We start from the raw sequence: 14655 nt of genomic DNA, 5'->3' as shown, positions 1-14655 counted from the left end.
CTCTTAGCTCCGGCTGACCACCTCTGCCCTCCCCCCCAACCCCCTGTTCAAACTCACTGCAAACTCTTTTGCTTAATGCTTTGAGGTCCAGATTCTAGGAGTACAAAGGGGTTGAACTGTGAGCCAAGATACACACAGGATGAGGGAAACACCGCCTGGAAGGAGCCAGGTTAATTGCCTCCTGGCAGATCACCTTTCCCTCTGGCCCTGCCTGCCCAGCTTCAGGCCGCCTGCGCTTGTTATTCTGACCTTGGCAACCTGATTCTGAGTGTTGGCGTTCCTGGTCTGACTTTCTCCCTGTGTGTGACATTGTCTGAGCCTGATCTCCAGGTTAGGATCAGCCTGTGAGAACCTGTTGCCTACTCTTGGTGATGCTTCTGCTTTGGTTTGGCATTTTCCATCTGGGACAGTCCCCAAGCTCTGTTTAAGCCCTGTATAAGACCCAAGCCTCTTCTAAAACTTAGCACCGTAATGGAGAGGTTAAGAGCACAGCCCCTAGTGTCAGACTAGCTGTGTTTGGGCCCTAGTTCTTGCCACTTACTGGTTGTGAATCATGGACACATTTTACCTTCCGTGACTCCTTTCTCTTACCTATAAAAGGTAGGGATTATAATGCCCATCTCATGGAGGTGTGGTAAAGATCGAACAGAGTGACATATTTTACAACTTCTAACAGTGCCTGGAACATACAAATGGCTCAATAGAGATCAGCCATTATCATTATAGATGTTTTCATTAGTTTCCAAATAAGAAACCATTTTTTGCCTTTTTCCTGAGATCTGAAAATTTCCTCCAGACGGTTTTCATAGAAAACCAGTCACTTGAAGGATCCCAAATTCCCCTGGGATCGATGATGGAGGCCCTGCCCGTGTAGGATGGCTCCTACCACAGACCTCTGGGGAACCCACAAATCTGCTTTCTTCACACTAGCTCAGGACTCAGTATGTTTTCTGTCCATGAGCTGCCTTCAGGCCTGTAGTCTGAGTACCACAAACAGCGTGCATTAAAAGTGACTTCCTTTTCAGGTCTACAAACAGCATCAGTATAAAGTGGGAACACTTTATAAGGCCAGGGAAGGGTCACAAGAGAATGTTCAGAGAATGTTCCCTTGGCCCAGGGAAGTCCAGGGGACACTTGACTGTCCCTCTCTAGTTGCCTCTTAACTTTGGCAGTCCTTTGTATGCTTAACTTTGGCAGTCTCTTTATCCCTCAGTGCCTCCAATATACAAAAATCCTGGGTTCTCAGCTTGTTCTCAGCTAGGCTCCTATACTGCTGCTGGAGCTTGGATATTGAAATTCCTCACTAGGGCCTTTTCAATAGTACAGCTTTCTCCTGCAGTGCTCAGTCTTACCTCTCATTATAAAACATTTGCCTATACCCTTTTCAGACTACATCCACGGCCAGTGTTTTATCTGATCCACCCAACAACTCTGTGTAGGGGGTGTGAGGTCATCATCATCCCTAGGCCCCAGAAAGATGACCCAATTCACACCCTAAGGTGGGCGTAGAGGTAGAGCTAGCACCCAGTTCATCTGCCTTTCCACTAAACTATCTCTTGAAGGTGCACTGCTTTCTTGATCTCAATAATCCCCTCCCCCGACCCCTTACTCCTGTCTATTCTAGGTCAAAAACAGGAAAAAAAGACAAAAGATCAAGGCCAAGATGTACGAGTATCTTTCCTCCAGTCAACACAGAGTCTGTATCCACCTCAAAGGTGGTCCTCCAGCAACAGATGACTAATTTGTTCACTCAACTTCCTGCCTCCCTTATTTATCAATAAGATATTTCCATGAATTTTCCTCACTATAAACTAAGAGGCTGTCGGTGATTACAGACTGCCTCTTACAGGGAGTAGAAACTTTTCCCTCAAAACGGTTAGATACGTTTTGAATACAACAGAACAGGGTTTTGATTTGTTTCTTTTTTTAAAGTATACAGTAGTTTCCTCACTTCTATAATTACCGTAGAAGTCACATGTTGGCACCGTATCACTAGGGGCTTAAAGATAGAAACCGGGTTGGTTTCCACATAACAATCCAAATAAAAAAGGCTGAGAAATGCTCCCTGAGCTACTCAGCCCACTGCTGAGTATATAACCAGTTTATGTTTAGCAGCAGCTACGGCCAGTTTCCCTAATTTGTGAACATAAAAATAAAGCATTTTCCTGTAGATTCTTTCTAACATACATTTTTTGTTTCCATAGGCAGACTTGCCTTAACCCCAGGGGTGGACGTGTAGAGAGCAATACTTCTCACTCATAGTTCCCAAGATGCTATCAATCCCATTGTAGGACCAACAATTAATTATAACAATAAGAAGGGTATCGTGCAGCCTGTCCTCCCTTCCTGCTCTTAAATTCATAAAACTCTGCCACCTGGAAGGTTGATGTGTGTGTGCTTAAAATAACCCAATTACAGTTACGTGTAAAATACACAAGTGAAAAACTCTGAAAGGAAAAACATCAAAATAATTCAAGTAGGGCCGGCCTGGTGGCTCAGGCGGTTGGAGCTCTGTGCTCCTAACTCCAAAAACCGCCAGTTCGATTCCCACATGGGCCAGTGGGCTCTCAACCACAAGGTTGCCAGTCAACTCCTTGATTCCGGCAAGGGATGGTGGGCTCTGCCCCCTGCAACTAAGATTAAACACGGCACTTTGAGCTGAGCTGCTGCTGAACTCCCGGATGGCTCAGTTGGTTGGAGCGCGTCCTCTCAACCACAAAGTTGGCGGTTCGACTCCCTCAAGGGATGGTGGGCTGCGCCCCCTGCAACTAGCAATGGCAACTGGACCTGGAGCTGAGCTGCACCCTCCACAACTAAGACTGAAAGGACAACAACTTGACTTGGAAAAAAGTCCTGGAAGTACACACTGTTCCCCAATAAAGTCCTGTTCCCTTCCCCAATAAAATCTTAAAAAAAAAAAAAAAATCCAGTAGCCTGTATAAGAGGGATGATATTAATAAAAGATGGGTCTTTTACTTTACTCTTTTTCTAAAGTAACTGTATTGAGTTTTTTACTTAAATATGATTAATATCATGAATCAATGTAAAAAAAATTTTAAGTACTTTATTATTCCTTCAATGTTTACTGAGCACCTACTGTGTGCAAGTTTCTGTTTTGGGTGTTAAGGTACAGAGTGAATAAGACTGACACAGTTCCTTCTCTCATAGAGTTTCCAGTCAAACAGTTGGGACAGGTCATAAACAAGTAATTATATAGATTTATTCATTAATGTAGTTAACAAATATTTACTGAGCACCTACTATGTGGCTAAAATGTTTACAAGCACAAAACGGAGATCAGCAGTGAACAAGGCAGGCACATGTCTTTGCCTTCATGTAACTTATATTCTGACGAATGTGGATACTGATTTATTTCTAATTAGAATGAGTATCATGAAGGAAATATACAGGAGACCTGCCTAGTCTGAAATGTCAGAGATGATGTCTCTGAGGAAGTGACATATTTTAAGTGCCTCAGATAAAACAGGGCTTTGTTTGGCCCTGCAGGACTGAGAGAGCTTCCCAGAATAGGGCAGGAGCTTCCTTAGGTGACTAAGTTCTGGCGGATGCTCCCTGCTGAGGTGTTTTTCAGTTCCACCTGCTGCAGAGTGTAGCCTAGAGCAAGAGATGCCCCAGGTCGTAGGCTGGCAGTGAGTAGGGGGATTTGGACCCAAGTTTCCATTAGTAGTCACCATTCCTTTGAGCCCTAGTGCATTCGGTCTGGGAAGTCCTGGTCCAGAAAAAATCAAGGCCATCCTTCCTGTGTAGTGGAGACAGGAACTAATGGGCCTTTCTTTCCCAGACAAGAAAATTGGAGCAGAGAGGACAAATTCAGCTGAGCCAGAGGGATCTCTGCATTGCTGGTCAAGAGAAAGCAACTGCTGGATTTCTGGTTTGCTCCCCAGACTGCAGAGCTCCGGGTCACCAGCCTAAACTGCTTAATGCACATCACGCCTGGGTCTACTTGGAAATGGCTGAAGCACTTAAATGGAACACCCAACCTTTGTCCTCAGCTCCGAAACCACAGGTAAGTATTTAGGTCTGTGTTGTATCGATCATGCCTCCCACGGGCAGCAGGAAAACCGCTGTGAAGCAAGTCAACTTTCCAGTGACAAGGAAGTCATTCCCCTAATCCGCTCTCACTGGACAATCAGGTTGACAAAAACCATTAAGTTTTCTGAGATTAGAAATTCACTGTCAGAGGGAGCCATGTATAGAGTTTTCCACTCCATTACACCCAGGACAATAACCAGAGGCCAAGTGACAGGAAAAGGCTGGGGCTTTTTAAAGTTTCCTGTGTCCTTGGGTGGAGGGAAATAAATTAACAAGTGCCACCCTTTTGTAAGGACAAAGGATATATATTATCTTATTAATCAATGCAACAACCTATGAGGTGGGCTCTGTTTATTGCATTTGACAGAAGAATAGGCTGGTGCTCAGCAGGATTTGGTCACTATCTAAGATCACCTACAAGGTAGTGTGAGATGGGCTTGAGAATCAGAATCCCCGCCCAGAGGGGTCTAAAGGCTAATGACCGACTTTCTTCTAGGCAGAACCGCACTTAGACCACCCTTGAATCCGATTCCCTCTGATAGACACTACAGTTCTGTAGCAGGTAGAAGCAGGCTGAGGCAGTGGTTAAGACCACAGACTGGCACATAATGTCCATGAGTCAGCTCTGCATCTCCCTGTGTGACTTGGAGCAAGTTCCTTCACCTGTCACAGCCTCCTTCTCCTCCCCTATTCGTGAAGAGATAATAACCTAAAATAATAACCTAAAATACCCATCCTGTAAAGGCTCTGAGGCTTAAATGAGATCACATATGCAAAGCATTTAGCATACTGTCTGGCACAGGATAGGTACTGAAAAAAGGAGTCAGTTGGCTTTTTTACTTATATTTTTACTATAAGTTTATATAGCCACATTACCAAAGATTTGGAAAAAAAGAAAAAGGACAAAAATGACTCCTATTCTTAACTGCTATTATCATTGTAGTATATTCCTTCCAGTGTTTTTACAATGCATCTATTTTTTTCCCCACAGATATGGTAATTTTTTGTTTGCAACATTGGGTGCTGTTCTTTTTTGCTTAGCATTATATTAAAATCATTTATCCATGTTGCTACAGTCTTTATTTTAATAACTGTACAATAGTCTATCATATGTATATGCCTTGATTTACTTATCTTTTCCTCCATTGTCTGTTGTTTTCAATTTCCCACCATTATAAATAATTCTGAGATAAAGATTTGTGTGCACATAGTGTATAAATATATACTTCTCTCTGAACATTTACCACACTGGATTGCAGTGATCTATTTATATGGCTGTCTCCCTTAAGAAGAAATGAAGCTTCTGGAAAGTAGAGGTAGGTTGACTCATTATACCTCCAGCACGTAGATCTGACACTGAGTCTGAATGTTTGTTGCGTCAAAAACTTTTCCTCTGTTTTGAATTTTGATTTTGGATATTTCTTTAGGATAGATTTTTGGAAATGGAATTAATGGGTTAACGTATATGTCTTTTTGTGGGGGAGGGGGTAGGTAAAGGGTTCAGTAATCAGAGTATTACCAAATTGCTTTCCAAAGAGGTTTGACATCTGATACCAATCAGTAATGACTTTCTACTCTCCCTCAACTTCATGTTTAGTTGTGAACAAATTAAAAGGGAAACAAATCTTCCATGGCCAAAATTACCTGAAACACTCTTGAGAATAGCGGAAAAATTTGCTTTACCAAGTTCCAACAGATATAAAGCTATATTAATTAAGTGTATGTCGTATTAGCACCAGGATAGACAAATAGATTTGTGAAGTAGAACAGAGGGCCCAGAAACAGATTCATATATACACACAGATATTTGCTTTATGACAAAAGTAGCCCAAAGAACAGTGGTCTTTCAATAAGTGGTGTTGGAAAAATTAAGTATCCGTAAAATGGAATTAGATCCCTACCACAGACCATGCACAAAAAGTCAATTCCAGGTAAACTAAGACTTAAATGTGAAAGGCAAAATAATAAAGCTTTTAAAAGATAGCACAGGGCAATATCTTCATGATCTCAAGATAGGGAAATGTTTCTTCAACAACATACAAAAAAGTTTGATAAGTTTGACTACATTAAAATTAAAAACTGTTCATTAAAAAAACACCATCATAAGGTGTAACGGCAACCCCAGAGCAGGGGAGGATATCTGTGACACACATCAAGTACAAGGGAATCGTATCCAGAATATGTAAAGAGAAGGACAAATAACCCTCAAAGGGCAAAAGATTTGAACAGGCATTTCCTAAAATAGAAATCCGAACAGCCAATAAACACTTGAAAACGTGCTCAACGTCTATTAATAATCAGAAAAGTTCAAATTAAAACTACAATAGGATGCCACTGCACAACCAATGGATTGGTTAAAATTTAAAATCTGACGAAACAAAGTGTTGGTAAAAATGTGGAGCAATAGGAACTTTGATCCACTGCTGATGGGAACATGAAGTGGAACAGCCACCTTAGAAATTGGCATTCGCTAGTAAAGTGATTACAGCCCACTCTACGACACAGCCATTCCACTCAAAAGCATATATTCTGGATCAGGTACTAACAAACATGTTCTGTAAAAGACCAACTAGTGAAATGGTCTCTGTCACAACTCCTCAATTCTGCTGAGCATTAAAGCATTGACAGACTGTACATAAAGAAAGAGGCATGGGTGTGTGCTAATAAAACTTTATTTCTGGACACTGACATTTGAATTTCATATACTTTTCATGTGTCATGAAATATGATTCTTCTTTCCATTATTTCCCAACCATTTAGAAATGTAAAAATCATTCTTAGCTCATGGACCATACAGAAGCAGGTGGCAAGCCAGGTTTGGCACGTGGGCCATAGTTTGCCACCTCTTGCTGTCCAGGGCTACTAAGGCATGGTCCAGGGATCAGCAGCCTCATTACCACCTAGGAATTTGTTGGAAATGAAAACGTATGGGCACTACTGAATCAGCATCTTTAGGGAGAAGGGCCGAGAAACTGCATTTTCACAAGCTCTCTCCTATTATCATGCCCACTGAAGTTTGAGAATCTTGGCTGTGAACAGACTCATACATATGTGCACAGGATATATGTACATAGCAGCATTATCTGTAATAACCGCAATGTGAAAACATCTCAAATGTCCCAGAACCATCAAATGTCCAAAAGCAGTAAGATAGATAAGTGGGATAATATTCAGGAATAAAAATGAACAAACTAGCGTCTTACACAATGTGGACAAATATTTGAAAGATAACGTTGAGCACACACACAAAACAAATCCGAACAAAAGACTATAGACTCTATGATTCTGTACAATATAACGTTCAAAAATTGACAAGGTAAATGATACCATTTTAGGGTGAATAGTGAAGTGACAAAACAGTAAATAAAGTGAGACGAGGCAGTTGTACTCACTAGAGTCAGGACCATGATTTCTGGGGGGAAAGAGGGCATTGTGGTTGGGAAGGGTTGCCTGGGAGGCTTCTGGGGTGGGGGGCTGGCAATGTCCTACTCCTTGACTTGGGTGACGATTACATAAACTATTCACTTTATGATAATTTGTTAAAGTGTACGTTTATGTTTTGTGCAATCTTCTTGTATGTGATCTATTTCACAATAAAAAATTAGAAAGCACAATAACTGCCAGGGATGGCAACTTTCTAAGTTAGCCTTGTGCATGGAACCTGCCAGCTCCACTTCACACCTTGACTTCCCACTTGGTTGATTCCCTCTCGCCCACCCAACAGCAAGTTGCAAATTTATAGGCCATCTGAGCCCAGATGGTTTCCTGTGATAGCTGCTAGGGGCGTAATAACGAATACACGTCTCCCTGCACGTTCCTGAATGCATTTTGGCAGGATTTTTACTGCAGGCAGTAAAACCTTGTTACAAAGTCCCTCTCTGTCTCAGGGGCTTGGCCACATTGCAGTGGAGCCACATTGCCTCTTGTTACAGGCAGCTTGTCGTCCGTGTTCCACATAAGCATCCTCCAGAGCTGGCTTTCTTTCTCTCCACTGTCCTACGAGGCCGCTTGATTGATTGTTACTAATAATCATTGCATTTCAGAAACCCCTGATTCCTGTTCTCACAGCTGGAACTTCCTCTTTGCACTAATTGGAAAATCATCCTCAGGGAAATGGGGCATCTTTATTGGGTCAATCTTTGGCGATGACTATGTCAACTGATAGCATGAAGTTGACATCAGGGAGGTGAAGGCTCGGAAACCCTCCCAGTGCACTGGTCCCAGACGTGAGTCCAAGACACTGGGCTGACCTGACAAATACCAAGATCCCCACTCGGAAAAACTAAGGGTCACATCAGGAAAGGGCTAGCTTGAGAGGCTGGGGTCAGTCCAGAAATGCAAGAGCCATTCCAGCTAATGATCCCTCAATTTTCTTCCCCTTCTTTCTCATTAATGGTAGCCCTGAAGATGAGATGCATAATTAAGACCACTTTTCCCAGACTCCCTTACAGCTAGGTATGGTCATGTGACTAAATTCCGACTAATGAAAATGCAAGCAGAAGTGAAATATGGAACTTCCAGGAAGGGTCCTTAAAGAAAGGGTTCATGTCCTTCTCTTTCTTTCTTTTCCTTGCTTTTGGCTGGAATGTGGCTGGAGCTTCAGCAACGTCATCTTGAACAATGAGGTGACGTTGGAAATGGAGTCCCTACCAATGGAGAGTGAAGCACCATCCCCCTCTCTGGAGTAACTTCCTGAACGTTTGTAAAAGAGAAATAAACTTCTATATTATTTAAGCCACTGCTTGCATTTTCTGTCACTAACAGTTGAACCTGATCTTACGTGATAGAACAGCCTTTTTTATAATCATAAAGAAGTGGAAACAACCTCAGTGGCCCTAAGAAGGGACTAGTTAAATTGGTTCCCTCACTTGCTTACTCACTCATCACATTTTTAATGAGTATGTCCCACATGCCTGGCTCGGTTGTCTCTGCCCTCAAGAAGTTTGTTAGGAGACAAGAGGCGTAAATAAATGGACAACTAAAATATAGCTTAATTAGTAGAACCATAGAGGCTGAATAGTTTAAAAAAATATTTAATGAGATGGGGGAAATGTTCATGACATATTGCTTAAAACAGTAGGTTATTAAAGACCATGCACAGTACGTCCGATGTATAAAACAGCATGTAGATTTGCATGGAGGAAAACCAAAACTGATACGTACTTTGTCTGAACACCTTGAACAGCATTGGCATTTAGGAGGCAAACAATACATGGTTAATGAATAAAAGAATCCATTTCAGGGGGGAGGGACTATTTTTTTCCCCTCTATATTTTTATATACTTTCCAAATGTTCTCCAATAAATATGTATTACTTTCGTAACAAGGAAGAAAATACCACCATTAGGAAACAATGTGAATTATGAAGTTGAGGATCAAGACAAAACTTGTAGTGAGTGATTTTTGCTACAATGCAAACTAAGTTGTGCTAAATAGCCTCAAAAAGTATTAATAACTCAAGCCTGAGGTCTGAGTTTGGCCTCTCCCTAAGGGGAGGGCACTAGAAGGGGCTGGTTCTCCATCCCAGGCACCGTCTGGAAACATGCCGGGAAGTTTGCCCAGGGCTTTGTTCTACATTTTTAGTGGGGCAAGGCTCTCTGCAGCCAAGTTATTAAGCACTAGCCCTATCACTTCTCTTCCCATGGCTCCTCTCTGCTGGGCCTCCTGCTCCACCATTAAAGCAGCTGTTGTTGTTTTGTAGAGGCTAATTAACTCCACACTGCATGAAGCCAGACGCTAATTGGCCCACTCACTTAATCAACTTTAATGTCTTTCTTCTGATGGACCTGCTGCTGCTTTTTGTTCCCCCTGATCACCACCGAACACTGGTCCAGAGGGGTGGGACTAACAGCCTCTGGTGGGCACATACAGTCCTAACCCTGTCACCTACCAAGGGGCGTGCAGAGGCTCATTGTGACCCTCAGTTAGCTCAGTGGACAGACTCTTAAGTTCATCATCACTGGGGCATCTTGGGACCTGAGTTTATTGCTTCTCTTCCAAACATTGCGTAATGATTTGAGTCATCAGATGGTTGGTTCCTCAAGAGAATTGGCCTCATCGCTGTCTGTTGCTGACACATATTTAAGGCTCGGAAACCTAACTAACTTACACAACTACTGCAGCTACATTTTACTGAGTGTTTTTTCTATCGCAGACACTGTGTCAAGCCGTTTCCACTGGAACAGGAGCACAATATGGCTCAGGGTAAGTAAGCAATACATATTTTTAACTGAATAAAGAAGAAACACCACTCTTATCCGCATTTGTCAGATGAGGAAAGCAATGATAATATTTACGTCTTTGATTGAAATGATATACACAATCATTTCCGTCATATCCCTATATAAGAGTAGGACCAAGAATTATTATAATACCTATTTTGGGGAGAGCTGGAGGCTTTCAGGAAAACAAAAAGAGTTTTCCTAAGGTTATAAAGTGGGACAGGCAGAACAAGGCTTCCCCCTAAAGATGTTCATACCCTAATTCCTAGAACGTGTGAATATGTTACTTTTCATGGCAAAATGACTTTGCTGATGTGAGTAAGTTATGATATGAAGATGAGAATATTTTCCTGGATAATCTAGGTGGGCCTAATATAATCACAAGAGTCCTTGTAAGCAGAAGGCAGGAGGCTCAACGTCATAGAGAAAAGGCGTAAGAAGTAGCAACACTGGTCAGACTGGAGAGAAGGTGGAGAAAGGGGCCACAAGCCAAGGAATGCTAACAGCCTTCAGAAACTGGCAACAGACTCTACCCTGAAACCTTCAGAAGGAGCGCAGCCCTGACAACACCTTGATTTTAGACTTCTGACCTCCAGAACTGTAAGAAAACAAATTCATATTGTTTCAAGCCACTAAGATTGTGGTAATTTGTTACATCAACAATATGCAACTAATACTGACTTTTGTTACAGCGGCAGTAGGAAACTTATACACACTATAAATGGAAGAGTTCAAGGCTTTGAATTTAGGCATCGTGACATGAAGTCTCTTTTTGACTGAATTAGTAAGATTTCCCCACACCTGATCAATACATGGTGATTTTGGATTCTAGCCTCACCTAAGATGAGGATAACTGCGCATGTGGGGTTGTTGGCCTGGCTTCTCCTTGCAGCCCAATATGTCCTCTGCCTCCTTCCCAGTCCATTGCACACTTTCTACCCTTCTTTGACTTCCTCTTCTTCCTCAAGCTTCTAAAACCCAACTGTACAATACAGTTCATCTGGGGGAAACCATGGTTCTGTCTCTTTCTGAAGATCAGCTTTAACCAGGATAGAATGAGTCACAAAGCTTGTGAGAGTGTGGTATTTGGGAGACAGTAGAGCAGAGTGGTTAAGCTCTTGCATTTAAATTCCACCTACCGCACTGACTTCCAGTGTGCCTCCATTTCATCTTCTATGAAAAGGGTTGTGGTGAGGATGAAATGAAATAACCTACATGTCATGCTTAGCACAATACCTGGCAGTGACAAAGGCTCAACAGACGTTGGAAATAATGACACTGATACAAACTGAGCACCTGACTGGCCGAGGCCTAAGGATCTAGAGCAGTGGTTCTCAAACCATAACAAGTATCAGATTCCACTGGAAGGGACTGAGCCCCACTTCTGGTTTCTAACTCAGTAGTTCTAAGGTGGGTCCTGAGAAGCTGCGTGTCCTAGGCAATGGGGCTGTTGCTGTGCCAGGAACCACACTTTGAGAACCAGTGATTGAAAGTACAGGGGCAAGGATTCGGCCTTCTGTATTATTTCTCCCTAGTGTCCAGCACAATGCCTGGCACGTAACAGGCATGCAACAAATATTTGTGGAAAGAATACATTTTCCCCACCATCTCCCTGAGGGCTTAAATGTCCAGGAAGCTGCCCTTCTCCATAAAAGAATTCCATTCTCTATCTTTTTTATCGCCATCATATTTACTACAACTTGGCGCTGACAATCTCCTCTTCATAGACTCCCTCTTTTCCCCTTGAGTACCCTCCATTTCCCCAGCTACTGTCTCTCCCCTGGTTCTCAAGCTTTTCCATTAACTCCATGCACTGCACAGCCTGTTCCAGGACATCAAACTTTAATTTAAACAGAAAATAATCAATAAGCTTAGCAAATTGCCCGTGGCAACCTCTGCTGAGTGAATCAAAGGGTTTTATAGGTAATTTAAAGGGTGTCCTCACTCATCCCTCAAGGTAAAGCTTAGCACATTGACAAGAGCCCTTTTCCACCCTGGCCCAGGAAGCTCTGGAAGGAAATGGAAGAGAAAGGACTTAGGCTCTGGGGTTGGAGAAGGTTGCACCAGGAAAAAAAAAGGTCTGTCTTCTAGGATTAAAAGCTTCTAAGAAAAAAGCACTGATGTTCAATATTGAACCCTGTGTAAGTAAGGGTTTTTTGGTTACGGGCAACAAAAACAGACTCTGGATAAGCCCAGAAAATAAAAGTATCAGCACACTATGAGGTGTAATTGAAGATAAAAAGGCTAAATAGCTGGGTCTCAGAAATATTAGAAACCAGGGTCGCACTCTTGAAAGTGCTGTTTGGGGATGCACCTGTGCTGTTTTCTGTCTTGTGTCTTTTGATTCAGGATTCACATTCTAAGTGAGCATCTGAGCAGCCTCATTGGGTCACATGGCCCTCTCTTGGCCTGAGAGGCTAAGGCACCCCACTTGGCAGTCCTACCAAAACAGTCAGTGGGGAGGGAGGGCTAGTTCCCAAAGGAACACCTAGGTAGAGTAACTGATGAAGGGAATGGCAAAACTGGGCTGGCAAAAGCAGACTTCCACTACAGAACTTTTCTAGTGGGTTTGACTTATCATTTTCTCCAAATCCAGCAGTATTTATTAGTTTATGAGATCCTGTGATCTGTGCAGGACTTTGAAGGGCCATCAAGCACATGGCCTGGTTATCTACCCAAGCCAGAGAGCTGTCTAAACTTTTTGAGAATTTCTCCAGACTCCTCTGAGAAAATTATCCAACTTCTAAATCCTTACAAACAAGGCATTCTTCTCGATCTAGGATGATATTAAATAATTGGTAACTGGTACACCATGGGCATGGATGAATCAAAACTATCCCAGCTATAAAGAACCCATAAGGCCACACTGGTCCGTGCCAGCTGACTGTGGGTCTGGTGTCCCCTTAACCTAACTGAGGGATTGAAAGCTTATTCCTTCTGATCACAATGCCTAGAACAGCTCCTCATTCCTTGGGGAAAGTACGGATCTTCTTAAGTTTCACAGACCTACAGCTTTGTGAGGGACTCCAGAATTTAGTGTGACAACTCTACGATAGATACAGCCGTCTTAACAGAGCTGTGATTAAATGCCATGCAATCGGCTGGGCAGAGAATTCTTGGAAACTGATGTGTTCAACCCCTTCCTTGGACAGAAGGGACACTGAGGCCCTCGAGGGGAGTCAATTTGCCCAAAAGCGCACAGCCAGTTGGAGGAGTGCCTTGACTGTGACTCAGCCTGTGGTGACATTTAGTGACTGATTAGGTGACATTTGTGCATACAGTGATTGTGTTGATCCCATGCATAGACCAAGAAGGTAGGTACCTACAGGGAGGCCTGGGAGGCCTGGGAGACCTGGTAATGGGACCTGCTTCACCGCGAGCTGTGAATTGCACCTCCTGCCATCCCGGGGGGTTGGGGGTGGGGGGAAACCAGGGTTTAGCAGGGAAGGCAAAACAGCCAATGAAAGACCTCAGGGATGAAGAGTCAGAGAATCTTGGCTTTTGTCCCTAACTTGGCTTTATGCCAGTCCTATCCTGATGGGAGTAACTGGCATTTCTGCCTTTATTCATCTCAAAGTATTTTAATATAACCTATCATTTCACTTAATCTACACTCCATCCTGTGAGCTAATTATTATTATTAGTCCATTTGAGAAATGAAACAGAGGTTCAGTGACTTGCGTTTTATCCTTAAAATATTTTTTATTATGGAAAACTTTGAACATACCGAAAAGAAAGAGAAAACAAGATCACAAAACCTCCATTTTCCTGTTCACAACTTCAACAATTATTAACATACTGCCATTCTTGTTTTATCTATGCCCCCCACCATTATTTTTCCTCGACTATAAAGCAAATTACAGACATCATATAATTTTATCCATAAAAGTATCTCTAAATGATAAGGGCCCTTTTTTAAAGATAATCGCAGTACCATAATTCTTTTATATCATCTAGTAGCTTTTCCTCTTTTATGTTCTTATATAATGTCTTGTTTTCTTAGAACAGTGGTAATTATTTTTTCACTCAACATATAAACATTTTGTCATGTTGCTTAATGTTCTCCTAAAATCTAAATTTCAGCATTCATAATATTAATAAATCAATTAATTTGTTGAGCCAATCATGCTTTTAGGTATTTACTTTATTTCCAAATTTTTACTATGAAACAGTGTTTCCAATAAACATCTGTGCTAGACTCTAGGTATCTCCAATATCTATTCCCCCCTGATTCTTTAGAACATAAGCCCAATTTTACTTAGTGTGGCAAAAGATAACCTAAAAAAAGTCATTTCCCAGTTTCTCTTGCAATTAACTGAGGCCAAGAGAACACATGGCAGCCGGTGAAATACAAGTAGAAATGTAAGTGGAACTTCTGGGA

At 42.2% G+C, this 14655-nt stretch overlaps 1 long non-coding RNA gene across 1 annotated transcript; it reads left to right on the top strand.

Annotated features, from left to right (window-relative positions):
* The first annotated feature begins 10177 nt into the window (after positions 1 to 10177).
* On the top strand, positions 10178 to 11070 carry LOC117031326 (uncharacterized). The gene is made up of 3 exons (XR_004424501.1): positions 10178 to 10257; positions 10638 to 10874; positions 10967 to 11070. It is a non-coding gene; the product is annotated as an uncharacterized LOC117031326 (long non-coding RNA).
* The last annotated feature ends 3585 nt before the right edge of the window (positions 11071 to 14655 follow it).

This window comes from Rhinolophus ferrumequinum, chromosome 11 (assembly GCF_004115265.2).
Source record: "Rhinolophus ferrumequinum isolate MPI-CBG mRhiFer1 chromosome 11, mRhiFer1_v1.p, whole genome shotgun sequence".
Taxonomy (NCBI): Eukaryota; Metazoa; Chordata; class Mammalia; order Chiroptera; family Rhinolophidae; genus Rhinolophus; species Rhinolophus ferrumequinum.
This window is presented reverse-complemented; position numbering and strand designations above follow the sequence as displayed.